The sequence below is a fragment of the Eublepharis macularius genome, chromosome 6 (assembly GCF_028583425.1).
Source record: "Eublepharis macularius isolate TG4126 chromosome 6, MPM_Emac_v1.0, whole genome shotgun sequence".
In the NCBI taxonomy this organism is placed as follows: Eukaryota; Metazoa; Chordata; class Lepidosauria; order Squamata; family Eublepharidae; genus Eublepharis; species Eublepharis macularius.
This window is the reverse complement of record NC_072795.1, coordinates 28751442-28765457: the sequence shown is the minus strand read 5'-3', so window position 1 is coordinate 28765457 and position 14016 is coordinate 28751442. Positions and strand designations below refer to the sequence as shown.

The 14016-nt window shown below is 44.5% G+C and overlaps 1 protein-coding gene across 1 annotated transcript in view; it reads right to left on the bottom strand.

Annotated features, from left to right (window-relative positions):
- The window catches only part of SPTSSB (serine palmitoyltransferase small subunit B), a 29317-nt gene extending 19605 nt beyond the window's left edge, over positions 1–9712 (bottom strand). Inside the window, exon 1 of the mRNA XM_054983660.1 lies at positions 9645–9712. The gene's annotated coding sequence lies outside the window, so the exon portion shown is untranslated. The remainder of the gene's footprint in view (positions 1–9644) is intronic.
- Positions 9713–14016: the final 4304 nt, after the last annotated feature.

Sequence of the window (14016 nt, the reverse complement as noted above, 5' to 3'; positions counted from 1 at the left end):
CGACATCAAGGAGTCTTTGATCAGTGCATAAGCTGATTTTTCTGTGAGGGAAAATAAATCTTCAATATTAATCCCTATTGAGTTAATTTTTTTTCTACGTGGTTAAGCCACATGGAAGATGGAGACTCCATCAGCATATGAAAGATGAGGTTATCCTCATTATTCTTAAAATGTTGATGTAACCAAAATTTGATAGTATTAATCCATGTTTTAGTCTCAAGGAGTCTTTGATTGGTTTCAAGGCAGATGGCCGCATAAGATACACACATGGGAAGGCCCAGTATTTTCCATAGGATTGTACTCTTTCTGCTTCCTTGTTGAAAGCCATAATCCATATCAGTACACCATACAACAGTCCTGCACTAATTTTGTGGTTGAATACTCTAACAGCTGTGGGCACAAATTGATTACCCTTGGTGAAAAAGAAGCGAGTGAGTGCAAGTACGTTGCAGTTCATAGATTTTATCAGTTCCCTTCTATGCAGAACCCAACTAGCTCTATAATTGAAATGGATTCCTAGGTAACAAAAACTTTTGACCTGCTCAATCCTGTTACCTCTTATATTCCAATTTAAAGGTTTCCATGTTTTTTTGCAAAAACCATGATTTTCAATTTCTCAAAATTCAGGGTCAGTTTGTTTATTTCGCAATAATCATGAAAGCGTGATAATAATCTTTTCAAACCGATTGGGGAGAGAGAAAGTAAAACTGCATTGTCTGCGTCTAAAATTAGCGGAATATGGATTGCCCCAAATCTTGGGGTGCGGCCATCTATATCCTCCAGAAAGGGAGCCAGATGAGATTGAATAATAGTGGGGCTAAAATACAGCCTTGTTTCACCCTAATATTTATTGGAATTTTGGGGGGTTAGATCGCCTTTGCGAGAGCATAACCTGACAAGTGGCGTTTTGATGTAATTTTTAAATCAAAAATAACAATCTCTTATCAATCCCAGCACTTATAAGCTTCTTCCAAAGTAGTTCTCTTGAAACAGAATCAAAAGCACCCTTGAGATCTCAAAAGGCCACGAACAATTTGGAGCCCCTTGCTTTAATATATTTATTCACAAGATGGCTTAGCACTACACAGTGATCTAGAGTAGATTTCCCATGACAGAATCCAACTTGTTCTGGTCCTAAAATTTGCCGCTCTGATACCCAAGTGCTAAGATTATTTTCTAAATGTCATGCATAAAGTTTCCCTGCAATAGACAGGAGGCTAATGGGTCTGTAATTACTTGGGAGTTGGCAATTCCCTTTTTTGAATATTGGCACCAATACTGCGTTTGTCCAAGCGTCCGGCATTAATCCTGTCTTGTCTACTTCAGTAAACTGAGTGGCCAAAAAGGGAGCCCACCACTCTGAGAATGCCTTGAACAATTCAGGTGGAATTGCATCAGGCCCGGCAGCCTTCCCAGGCTTAAGGCTTTCAATGAGGGATTCTGCCTCCTCAGCCAGTACCAGAGGCCATTCAGGGCAATCACCCAGACTGAGAGGAGTTTCCTCTGATAAGCTAACTCCACTGTTATAGAAGATTGACAGGAAGTAATCATGTCACTTATTTGCAGTAATAGGACTATTTAAGGCCACCTTCTTATCCAAAGAGTCTGAGACCAAAGCCCAGAATTTCTTTGTGTCATTATTTATTGTGGCTTAAAGAAGAAGATCCCAACATTTCTGTGTAAAAATTCTTTGTTTGTTTCTAAGGGTTTGATTTAGTCGATACTTTAGCTCAAAATATATTGATGGTGGTCTTGATAAATTCGATACTCTATACTGCTTGTATACGGCTTGTATATTTCATTTTTAAGCATTCATTACTGAATCACCCTGCAAATCTTTGCAGGTCCCAGCTTGTATCACCTCATAGTAATAGAAACGGTGCCAATTCTCCATGGTGCAATAGCACCAATATAATTTTTTTAAAAAATGGAAACCCCAGCAGGCAGTCTGGAGACTGATTACTAAAGCTATCCTTTTCTGCCTGGCCGCTCTTACTTCAGAACTCTTACAAGGCTGGCGCCCTCTGATGCACAAGGGCATGGAGGAGACACCATTTTACATCTGGCAGATAACCTGCAGTCCACACGGAAATAAAATGCCAGTCCCCTGATGAAGTAATGCAAACTCCAGCAACCCACAAAGAAATAAAATGCCAATCCTATGATGAAGTAATGCAGGTTCTATGAGAAACTATGCCACTCAGCCTAGAAGCTTATCTTGTGATTCTATGAGATCATGCCCGGTTACGGTTAGGAAGGGGTGGGGAGTAACATTCCTTGCTAGAACGTCCTTAGACCAAGGTTTCTGTGGAAAGCACCCAGGTAATCAGCTGCCATCACTCAGCTACTTCCAGAGAACATCTAGACTGACCCATTCCAGCTCAGTCCTAGCAAAATAACAAAGTAACAGGATGGAAACCCTGGAAAACGCCTTATAGCAAACTATGTAGCACCCAAGTGGTCTGGCATGTAGGAAAGAGCGTCAGAGAAATATATCCCAGAGAAATGTACTAAGGAAGCCCAAAGACATCTTTATAGAAAGGAGGTTTATTATAAAAAAGGGAAAATGGTGGATGGGTTCAAAAAAGGTAGCAAAGGGAACAAAGTACAAAATATAGGGAAATGCACATTATCAAACAGCACAGCCTCTCAAATAAAAGCAATAATGTCCACCTTACTCAGCTAAATACACTTCACCTAGGTTGTAGCAGGTTCCTCAGAGCATGTACAGAGTTCCGCGCAGTACCAAGGTAGTGAAGGAGTCCTTAACCCTTGCTCACTGAACTTGGGGTCTCCAGATGTTCCAAAGTTGGGACAAGAGAAAAGTCTACAGCTCCCAGAGATTTATGGTAAATTTGGTAAAACCGATTAGCGGATCTAACCAATCTCCAGCAAAGCTCCATCTCCGATGACAGAGACTATTGCTACTAATCAGAGATTTATTACAGGATAGTTCTGCCATATTAATGGCTCTATACTTCCATGACAAAAAGGGAATCAGGCCACAAACAGTTGTCCTTTGTCAAAAAAGATTAACTTGGTCAGGTAGCCCCAATGTGGAAAGAAGGGTAAAGCATTATTCTCATGTGAGCCCCAGGAGGTATTCTTGAGCCCTAGTCTCAGGGTTCTGTCACATTCCCCAGTTCTGAAATCACAGGATTTCTGTCACAATGTTTATGAAACGTCAGCGAACATCTCAAGAATACTTAACACATCTCCAAAATAATGCCCACTCATCAGTTATAGCACTCAAGGAGCACTCCTAATTGAACTTCCAAAGTTAGGACCATCTCCTGTACAAATTAGTAGAGTTTCTAGGATCCCAAGACCCACCCCCTTTTCAACAGCACAAAAACTCAGGATGAGTATCACAGTTTTCAGCAACAGACTATGTTCTGTTTTACTAAGCTCTCCTCTACAACCTCAACAGCAAGACTATGCTGGCTGTTCACTACAGGCAAAGTACGACTTCCTATTCCCCTCCCTAATTCTTCCTTGGCCCAGAAGTCTCGGCCCAACCTGCTAACTGTTAGCTCCCTTCCTTGCCTCTGATCATCTCCCTCCTCTTAGCTGTTGTCACCTACATCCATAGCCTTCGCCCATCCTGGAGTCTGCTAGGCTGTTCCACCACCTCAGACAACCACTGGTGCTCCAACAGCCATCACCAGGCCCACCCTCATCCTTCCCTATCTATAATCCTTTGCTTCTTTGGGGTGGGTGGGTGGGTGGGACAACACCTGTGCCAGTTTGGTATAGTGGTTAGGAGTGGCAGGACTCTAATCTAGAGAACTGGGTTTGATTCCTCACTCTTCCACTTGAAACCAGCTGGGTGACCTTGGGTTAGTCACAGCTCTTTTGAGTTTTCTCAGCCCCCTCCCCCACCTCACAGGGTAGTTGTTGTGAGGATAATAACAGCACACTTTGTAAGCTGCTCTGAGGGGACGTTGAGTTGTCCTGAAGGGCGGTATATAAATCGAACATTGTTATTGATGATGATGATGCACGGATTTCATCAAACCTAGCCATGGATTTCGAATTTGCCTCTTTTTCCTTGCCTTTGCTATTCCTTTTATAGTCAGTGAAACCACTCATTACTTAATTCGCCTCTTGTTTCTGTTAAATATCAGCCCAAGGCATGCTTGTGAATATACAGACTCAAAGGGTTCCTACACAAGGGCTGAGAGGGAGGCAAGTGTAAATGGTGCCCTTGTTTCCTGGGTAACCACCCAAACTACATGCGCCAGAACACAAACCATCCTGTGACATGGCAAAATAGTAGCACAAAGTCCACCAACACACCATACAGACTGCAATTCTATTTTGCACTATAGCAAAAAAAAAAAATTACAACCAACCAGCTCCTAGAAAAATGGGACCATATTGCAGAAAGAATTAGAGAATAGTGGACTAATGACAATAACCTTTTCTATAACTCTGCATACAACTGTGCACTGCATACATTTCACTAGTGTAGGTTCACCCAGGGACAGCTCTATCTGGCATTTTGCTGTCTGTCAGTGCCGTTTTCAAAAGCACAGGAGCTGAAAACAAGAGTGACAGCAGCAGCCCAGCAGAGCAGCTAGATGAACACCAACCGTCGCAGCTGTGGGTTGTATTGCAGGCTCAGGACATGCTTGGCAATGAACTGCGAATAAAGTCTGTTGTCTCTGCAATGTTGTAAGACTGCCTGGAAAGAGCCAAAAGAGACAAAAGGTCAGAAGTGACGAACAGCACATGGGCTTAAGTGCTTTGTATGTGGTGTGAGCTATGGATCTGAAGGAGTGGCTCCATCTTTATGCTCTTCTCCTTCTTATACCTCCCCTTTCCCCTTGGGGATTTCCATACATTTGGATTCACCTATTGGTAGCATACTATTGTCATTGTCAATACTTAACTGCCCCTTGTAGGGAATTGCCTGCAAGTTTCTGTTTGGGCTAGTCCATGACCTGCAAGGCAAAAAGGAGCATGAATGTTTGGTCAGCAGTAGCAATGGTTAGAGTGTCTGGTTATGCTCCTTGTTTCCCCCACACGCAGGGGAGGGGGGAGGTTTCAATTGGCATGACACTCTACAGGCATCCCCATGTCATACCAGCCTATTTGCTTTTTCTTTTTTCTTTTGCACTGTGCATATTAACCCTGTACCATCTGCCACTCCTGTATAGGAGACACTGTTAGCAACTGTGGAAGGAAGATGCACAGGGGCTATATGTCGTTTGTGTATGGGGAAGACATTTGCAGCAGTCTGAGGTTGTGGATCACTCACTATTGCTTACCTGCGTGGAGTGCATTGTCCTTGCATTCAGAGATCCAGAGCTGAAGGTCTGTTTTTTGCATCCTGAGTTGGGGTACCTATAAGGTTCTGAACAGATCAGGGTTAGCGATTTGTTCTCATTTTTTGATAGATCAAGATGGGTAGCTGTGTTAGTCTATCTGTAGCAGTAGAAAAGAGCAGTAGCACCTATAAGACTAACAAAACCTGTTGTAGGATATGCGTTTTCATGAGCCACAGCTCACTTCTTCAGATACAGCTAGAATGTGAGTCCATCTGTCCTTATCTCTTGGAGAGTGGAGGGATTACAGAAGCAGAATGATAATAGCTGGTGGATGACAATAGCAGGAGTGATTGAATAGGGTGGGGTTTGCAGAAGGGTAGAGTGGAGAAATCAGCATTGGTAATGAGACACCTATGTCTTGATTCAGTCCAAGTAGATGCATTGTCTTGAGCTTGAACTTTGCAGCCTCCTTAAACATAAACAGCTGGGGTGTATATATGTCAATGGGAAAATGTAATAAAATGCTGTCTTGCTACAAATTTCTTAAAACAACAGAAATTACTGTTGAAGGCTTTCACGGCCGGAGAACGATGGTTGTTGTGGGTTTTCCGGGCTGTATTGCCGTGGTCTTGGCATTGTAGTTCCTGATGTTTCGCCAGCAGCTGCGGCTGGCATCTTCAGAGGTGTAGCACCGAAAGACAGAGATCTCTCAGTGTCACAGTGCGGAAAAGATGTTGGCAGGTCATTTATATCTACTCAGGAAGGGTGAGGTTGAGCTGAGTCATCCTGTAAGAGTTTCCCAGGGTGTGGAATGCTAATGGCGGGAGGCTTCACTGTATCCTGAGGAGGTTCTTTTGCATATGGATTGGTGCTTGATGTGCTAATCTTCTCTGCAGGGCTATTGTCGGGAATAGAGTGTTTTGTTATCCTGGTGTTTTTCAGAACTGGAAACCAAGCTCTGTTCCTGTTGAAGTTTTGCTTATGCTTGTGAATTTCAATGGCTTCCCTGTGCAGTCTGACAAAGTAGTTGGAAGTGTTGTCCAGTATTTTGGTGTCCTGGAATAAGATACTGTGAAAAGCAATCAAACCCAGGATGAATCAAACAACCAAGGAAAAGCAGTCTCCTACAGGAAAAGTGTTTTTGCCATATATCAAAGGAATTACTGATCAGATGGGAAAGCTTATGAAAAAGCATAACCTTCAAGCAGTATTCAGACCCACCAGAAAAATACAACAGATGCTATGATCAGCAAAAGACAGTAGAGACCCCCTCACCTCTGCAGGAGTATACCATATACCCTGCAGCTGTGGACAAGTTTACATCGGGACCACAAAGCGTAGCATCCAGACAAGAATAAAAGAACATGAAAGATACTGCAGACTTGGACAACCTGAAAAATCAGCAGTGGCTGAACACAGCCTAACTCAAACAGGGCACAGTATCTTATTCCAGGACACCAAAATACTGGACAACACTTCCAACTACTTTGTCAGACTGCACAGGGAAGCCACTGAAATTCACAAGCATAAGCAAAACTTCAACAGGAAAGAAGAAACCTTAAGAATGAACAGAACATGGTTTCCAGTTCTGAAAAACACCAGGCTAACAAAACACTCTATACCCGACAATAGCCCTGCAGAGAAGATTAGCACATCAAGCACCAATCCATATGCAAAAGAACCTCCTCAGGATACAGTGAAGCCTCCCGCCATTAGCATTCCACACCCTGGGAAACTCTGACAGGATGACTCAGCTCAACCCCACCCCTCCTGAGTAGATATAAATGACCTGCCAACATCTTTTCCTCACTGTGACACTGAGAGAACTCTGTCTTTTGGTGCTACACCTCTGAAGATGCCAGCCACAGCTGCTGGCGAAACGTCAGGAACTACAATGCCAAGACCATGGCAATACAGCCCGGAAAACCCACAACAACCAACAGAAATTACATTTGTTTGTGAATCAAAGGGTGTAGCCCATATTGCACAGATGAACTAAAAATATTTCCATTAATTTTAACAGTACTGGAATTCACTTCATCCTTTTCTTTAGGAGGAACAGTTCCTCTGTATTAAACTGCTTTCAGCTTACTTCCAACCAGTTCTGGTATGAATTTCCTAGTACAGACTAAGATCCATGAGACGTTGGCAATTCCACTCTTGTTTCATGATGAATATAGCACCTACTGAACCACAAACAATGCATACTATCATGGTGATGCTTTCACCCTATGAGATCAACTCATCATTTTTATCTACAATATTTGTCCTCAGCTCTAGCCCAGAGAGAAGAGTATGTTTTCAAAGCATGCACACACACACAAATGTGAAAGGGTATTTAGGAGTTAGCATACAGATAACTCAAAGAAAAAGGAATTTTTGTTCGGGTAACAAGGGCAAAGTACAGGCTGATCTGAAAAAGAGCACTTTACTAGAAACTAGTCAATGTTAAGGGAAGATTGTTTTAATATACAAGATCATATTATAAAAGTAAAATCATAGTTGGTTGTTGGGGGTTTTCCGGGCTGTATTGCCGTGGTCTATTGCCAAGACCACGGCAATACAGCCCGGAAAACCCCCAACAACCATCGTTCTCCGGCCGTGAAAGCCTTCGACAATACAAAATCATAGTTCCCTCTACAGTATTGCCTATTCTGGCTGACAGTTACTGTTGATGGTCTCAGGCAGCCAAACCAAGATCCCTTTTTAAAAGAGAAACCTTTAGCTTGAACCCAGGACTTTCTACACCCTATGCAAGTATTTTGCAACTGAGCTGTGGCCCGTCTTCTCTTTACTACCTGGTTATACATTATGCTGCAGAACCTGTCTAGTCACACTCTGCCCCTGTCATCATCTTCTACTCATTCAGCACATTCTATGATGTCTGAATACTCTCAAATGTTTATATTAAAAAACCTGTAGCTCTTCTGTCATGATCAACTTTGATTTCAAGAGTCTGCACAATAATGCAATCTAGACCTAATAATGAATTATAGAAGAGCCAAGATGGCTTTTTACTCAGATAGAAAGGCTGTACTGTAAAGAAGTGGTATCAAAGAGATGCATCAGGAAAGAAATAGGAAACATTGACTTTACCATTATGTACTATCTGTTGCTTTAAGTATTATCCTACTGGGTAGTTCTACGTTAATAATAATAATAATTATAGGCTGTCCTTCTGAACAGATTGGTGCCCACATAGAGCGGTGAACAAAGTCAGGATTATTATTATCTCCACAATACAGCTGGGGACTGAGGCTGAGAAGAATGGCTTGCCCAAGGCCAGCTGCAGAGCTCATGGCATCAGTGGGAGTCAAACCAGCAGAGAGCTGATTTGCAGCCAAACCACTTAACTGCTATGCAGTTCTTCAAATCTGTACTAGATTCCTGCTGGCTTTAAATCTTTGCAAATTTGCATTTATAGATCCTGTTACAATGTTTATTGAAATGTCCTTGAAATTGACAAAACTAACTGACACTGTGTAATCCACCTTGAATCTCAGTGAGAAAGGCGGACTAAATAAATAAATAAATAAATAAATAAGTCCTAAACAATTCCTGCTTTCCAAAGCTGCAAAATTTATTATGAGGTCGCAAACATCTCTTGAAGAAGTATGCAAAAGTTTAAGACAGATGATCCCCTCTCTCCCCCAGAACAATTAATTAAAATATTTAGATCATTGCCTTCTACAAATAAGAGAACTCAGTCTTGTGCACCTTGAAGACCATAAATAAATAAATAAATAAATAAATAAATAAATAAATAAATAAATAAATAAATAAATCTGATTTGTCAGAGAAGATAAAAAGAACCAAAGGACAAGCTTTCAACAGGTCAGATGTCAAGTGAACTTTTAAAAGGATTTTTTTAAAGAAAGAAAAGCATATTACAAACAAAAACTACAGAGCTCCTTATAGATTTGTCCAGTAGCACCTTAAAGACCACCAAGATTTCCAAGGTATAAGCTTTTGAGAGTCAAGCTCCCGTTGTCAGAGCTCCTTATAATTATATTCCACACATGAATAACTTACTTTAAAACATCAAGGAAATAATTCTTACCATCTTAACCCACCTCCCCAAATGACCCCAGAGATGGAGTGATGCTTTGCTGTTTACTTAGCTCCCTGACTTCCAGTTCTTCCCAGCATCTTGCGCTAATTAACAGTTCTGTCTGCATCAGTTTGCTTTGCTTGAATTTCTGCCAGATCTAAGCTATCATCTCATGTCTTCGCACAGCCGAAGCACCTCTAACACTTCCAGGATTCTGTGGCCATCACTTACTCGGAAATTTGGCTCAATCTGTTTCTGCTTTAAGGCAGGCAAACAATGTTGTTTGTAACAGTTGCTGACCAAAGGAGACAAACTCTCACCTCAACGCTCCTGACAGCGTTGCACAAACGAGGGGGATGATGCTTCAGCCTCCTCCCCTGGCTCTGCTCCTCACTGCAGAGAGAAGTGCGAGAACTGAGTGGAGTTTCTCCACTTTCCCTCATCACGGCCCCGCCTACCCTCCCCGTTTCTGTAACCTGTCGCAGCCAACCTAATCCCAGTCATTTAAAGGCAGGAAGCGCCCACCAGTTTTTTTGTCTATCTTCACAGGCAAACAGCCTGGAGACGCAGTTGCACTCCTCCTCTCTTTTTCAGAAACAGAATTCTTCATTGGGCTTTTCTGAAGTAGACAATCCAATCCAGCTCTGCATCCTCTAAGCTACCCAGCAAGGTGGGCTGCCTGCCACGTTAAGAGTGGAACCTGAGCACATGGAAGCATTGTGGCCGCTTCTGCGGTGCTGCAAATTTGAGGGGGGTCGGCGGCGGAATCAGAACCACCAGAGGGAAGAGAAGATTCTTTCTTCCTCCGCTACCAGAAATCAAAGGCGGTCCATCAGGTGAGGCAATACCTTGTGCCTATCAGTTTCCACTTGAGAGAATCACCAAGAAGATGGCACGTACAATGTACAATGCATAATATTCTTTTTGAAACCCCCTTTGTCTCCCCAAAGCACCCGAGAAGCATGCTTGAAGACACGGACGGAGAAACTGGCCTTTGAAGAGCAGCGCGATCCTGGAGCAAGATTCGAGTCCGGGTGCACCTCACAACCCAGCTCCCATTTCCAGGGCTTGGGCGTCCGCGAGTGAACGCTCTCTGTGCGCCTCGACTCGAGTCTTGCTCTGCTGCTGCAATGCTAAGCGGAGCTACGCCCTCTAACGGACTTCGAAGGCTGCCAGTGGCAACTCTGCTCAGGATGGCATCGTACGCGCTCCAAAGGGAGCAGTTGTGCCCTGCAACTGTCCCCCCCCCCCCAACACTGCAGCACCTTTGCAGACAAGAAGAAAAAGCAGGCAGGCTGGTCCCCCGCCGAAGAGGCGGTTTGGGGCTCGAGAAGCATCGGTGGCCAGCGAAGGCGAGCGCCGGGCCATCTCCTCCCCGAAGGGAAAGCAACGCAAAGCGGGCCGAGCTCGGAGAAGGCTGCCACCGCAATGCTGCTGCTGCGTGCGGCATTCAAAACAAGAAAAGCAAGCCCGCTCCCTCCCCCGGGAAGCCCCTCGCCTCTGCGGACCGGCCGGTGCTCCGCGCTCTTCGCCCACCTCTACGAGGCTCGCTCCATGCCCGAAGGAGCCCTCCCTCCGAGCGGCTTCCGTGCCACGGGAGCCGCGCCGCCACCTGCCTCCGAGTCCGCCCGCTCCACCGCTTGGTTCAAACCCCGCGTGCTGCAAGAGGCGTGTGGCGGGGCGCGAGCCTGGGCGCGCGCTCCCCGCGGCTTCTGCTGACTCAGGCCGCCAAAGTTGCGCCTAGGAACAAGCCCTCGCTAGGGTTGCCAGCTCCAAGTTGGAGCCATCCAAGGAGGGCAGGATTGGGGGCGGGAGGGACCTCAGTGGGGTTTGATGCCATAGAGTCCATCATTTTCTGCCAAGGAACTGATCTCTGGACTACAGAGATCTACTGTAATTCCACAGGTCCAGTGGCACTTTAGAGACCAATAAAATTTTCACTTGGCTCAGGGCTCTCCATTCCTACTTGTGTCTGATGAAGAGAGCTACTCTAGAAGGCTTCCACCCTGAAAATCTTGCTGGTCTCTAAATTGCTCAAATCCTGCTGTTCCGCTGCAGGCCAACACAGCTAACCACCTAAAACTGTAATTCCAGGAGATCTCCAGGCCCCACCTGGAGGTTGGCAGCCAGCAGACCAAGTGATTAATGTAGCCATCTTTAGAAGCACGTCTCGCCCTTTTGGACAGCCCTGGCTATTTAGGAAGGCTGTAGACCTGTGGAAACTGCTTCACCATGCTCTACACACCATCAGTACAATGACTTGGCTGGAGAATGTGGCCCGGCAGCATCAGGTCAGCATGTGGCCAAGGAGTTCTAAGACCTTTGCCTTGCCCGCCCAGTCCATGGTGCAGAGTAGCGCCCCATTCTTTTTGTGGCTCCAGGCGTAGGGTTGCCAACTCTGGGAAGGAAAATTCCTGCAAATTTCAGGATGGAGATTGGGGAGGGTAGGATTTGGGGGGAGAGCAGAGATGTGATACCACAGAGTTAGTCTTCCAAAGCAACCATTTTCTCCAAGGAATTTGATATCAGTAGTTGGATCTCAGTTGTAATTCTTGGACATTTCCAGGCTCTACCTGGAGGTTGGCAACCCCAGGAGGTGGGATATGGGACAATTCACACATTGTTGAGAATGGGGCACTTACATGCACAGGGGTTGAGGAGAACTCTTGACACAAGGTTGAGAACCCCAAACCCAATTTTTTTTCATCATAATGTGTGCATTGGCTGTTTGATCTCTGAACTCCACCACTCCTGTTCTAGCTCTAGTCTTGTATTTTGTGGCCTGGCTTATGCATACGAGAGAATGAGGTCATTCAACATTGAGATGGTAGAATAGAAGGTACCATTTGGGCGTGCAGGGAATGGATTCCCACTCTGACTGGGCTTTTACATCAAAAAGCTCCATGGAAAGAGAAAACCAGAACAGCAGTGTTCTACCTGGCTTGCTAAGCACGCTTTTGGTTTGCAGGGAATTTATACCACTGGTGAGCATTCCAAAGTGAAATGCTGCGCCTGCAACCTGTTGTGGTACAGTCTTTTGTACCCGCTCAGCATTCTACCACCACAAGCCTGGTGGCAGACTGAGTTATACCACTTTAGACTCCAGGTGGTGGATTAGATCTTCATGTTAAATCTCCCTGCACTGGAGCATGCTAAGAGTGACCTGATTAACAGGCTAGCCCCCCCCCCCCCACATCTTCCCCTACCTCATACAGCCTCACATGCCCCAGCTGGCAGCTGCCACGCCTTTCCAGCCCCCCGCCCCGCCCCACTGCTTGAGCCTGACTTGAACAAAGTGGGAAGATCTTTCCAGCCCCGCCCCCCTGCCCCACTGCTTGAGCCTGACTTGAGCAAAGTGGGAAGATCTGAGGCTTGCTATGGGCAGTTGCTGCAGTCAAGCCCAATATGCTCTCTGATAAACCTGCTCAACATGAATTTTGCAATATCACTAATCTTTATAGCTTGAGGTGCAGATGTTAAATAACCCTAATGTTTAGTGAAATACTTCAGTGATATACCAGATTCATCAGAAGTGGAAAGAGCCATGTGATTAAATGGGCTGAGCAAGATGTACCCTCAGGCATTATATGAAAAGTTCAAGTCTCAGAGTTCAAGTCTACTACTGTCTTTGCAACAAACTATCTTCATATTGTGTGGAAAGTTGCAGATAGGAAAAAGAAATCGATTAGTATGGGTTTTTGTTTTTAGAGGTGGCCTTCACAATCACTGATAATTACAACGTCCTGTCATTGACAGCTTTGCTCAGGTCTTGCAAACTGAAGGCATAACAACAATAACAACAGCATTCGATTTATATACCACCCACTCAGAGCGGTTTACAAAGTATATAATTATCCCCACAACAATCACCCTGTGAGGTGGGTGGGGCTGAGAGAGCTCTAAGAGAGCTGTGACTGACCCAAGGTCACGCAGCTGGCTTCAGGTGGAGGAGTGGGGAATCAAACCTGGCTCTCCAGATTAGTCTTGCCACTCTTAACCACTACACCAAACTGGCTCTCTGAATCATGGAGTAGGATGCAATTTGGAAACCCAACTCTACAAAACCTGTCCTTCCAGGATTTTCTAAAGAGCAGGCTCTTTCGACTGCACATGCACTTTATTATTCATCCCCTTGTGAGGGGGTGGGGTTGACATATATGTTTAACTGCTGTAATACTATGTGAGTATGGACTTTAATTATATTTTAAGAATGAAGGTTTGTGTAAATGTGCAAGTTACTGTACCTTTGCAACCTATAGGATTGGAAGAAGGATAACGTCAGTACCCAATTGTGCATCATCTTGCCATCTTTGAAAAAGATCTGAAACGGCTTTCTACACAGGAACCGGTCCAACCATCAGATGGCATGTCCTTGATTGGACCGCTCCTTCCCTGGCGACACCTACGGGCTGCTTTTTTGCAGATTATTATCGAACTTTTATAGGTTCTGGGAGACACAACGTGCCTGAATGAACATACCTCAATAATTGCAGTTTATTTTAATAATATTATCAGTACTGTATGAATATAGGTATCTGCACTTAGCACTTTATGTGATCTCTCTTAATTGATTAATGCATTGTACTGCTAATTGTGGCGACCGAGGTGTGGTTGGTTGTGTGTGTGTGGATATTGATATAATTTATGAGATACAATTGATATATGGTTGTTGTGGGTTTTCCGGGCTGTATT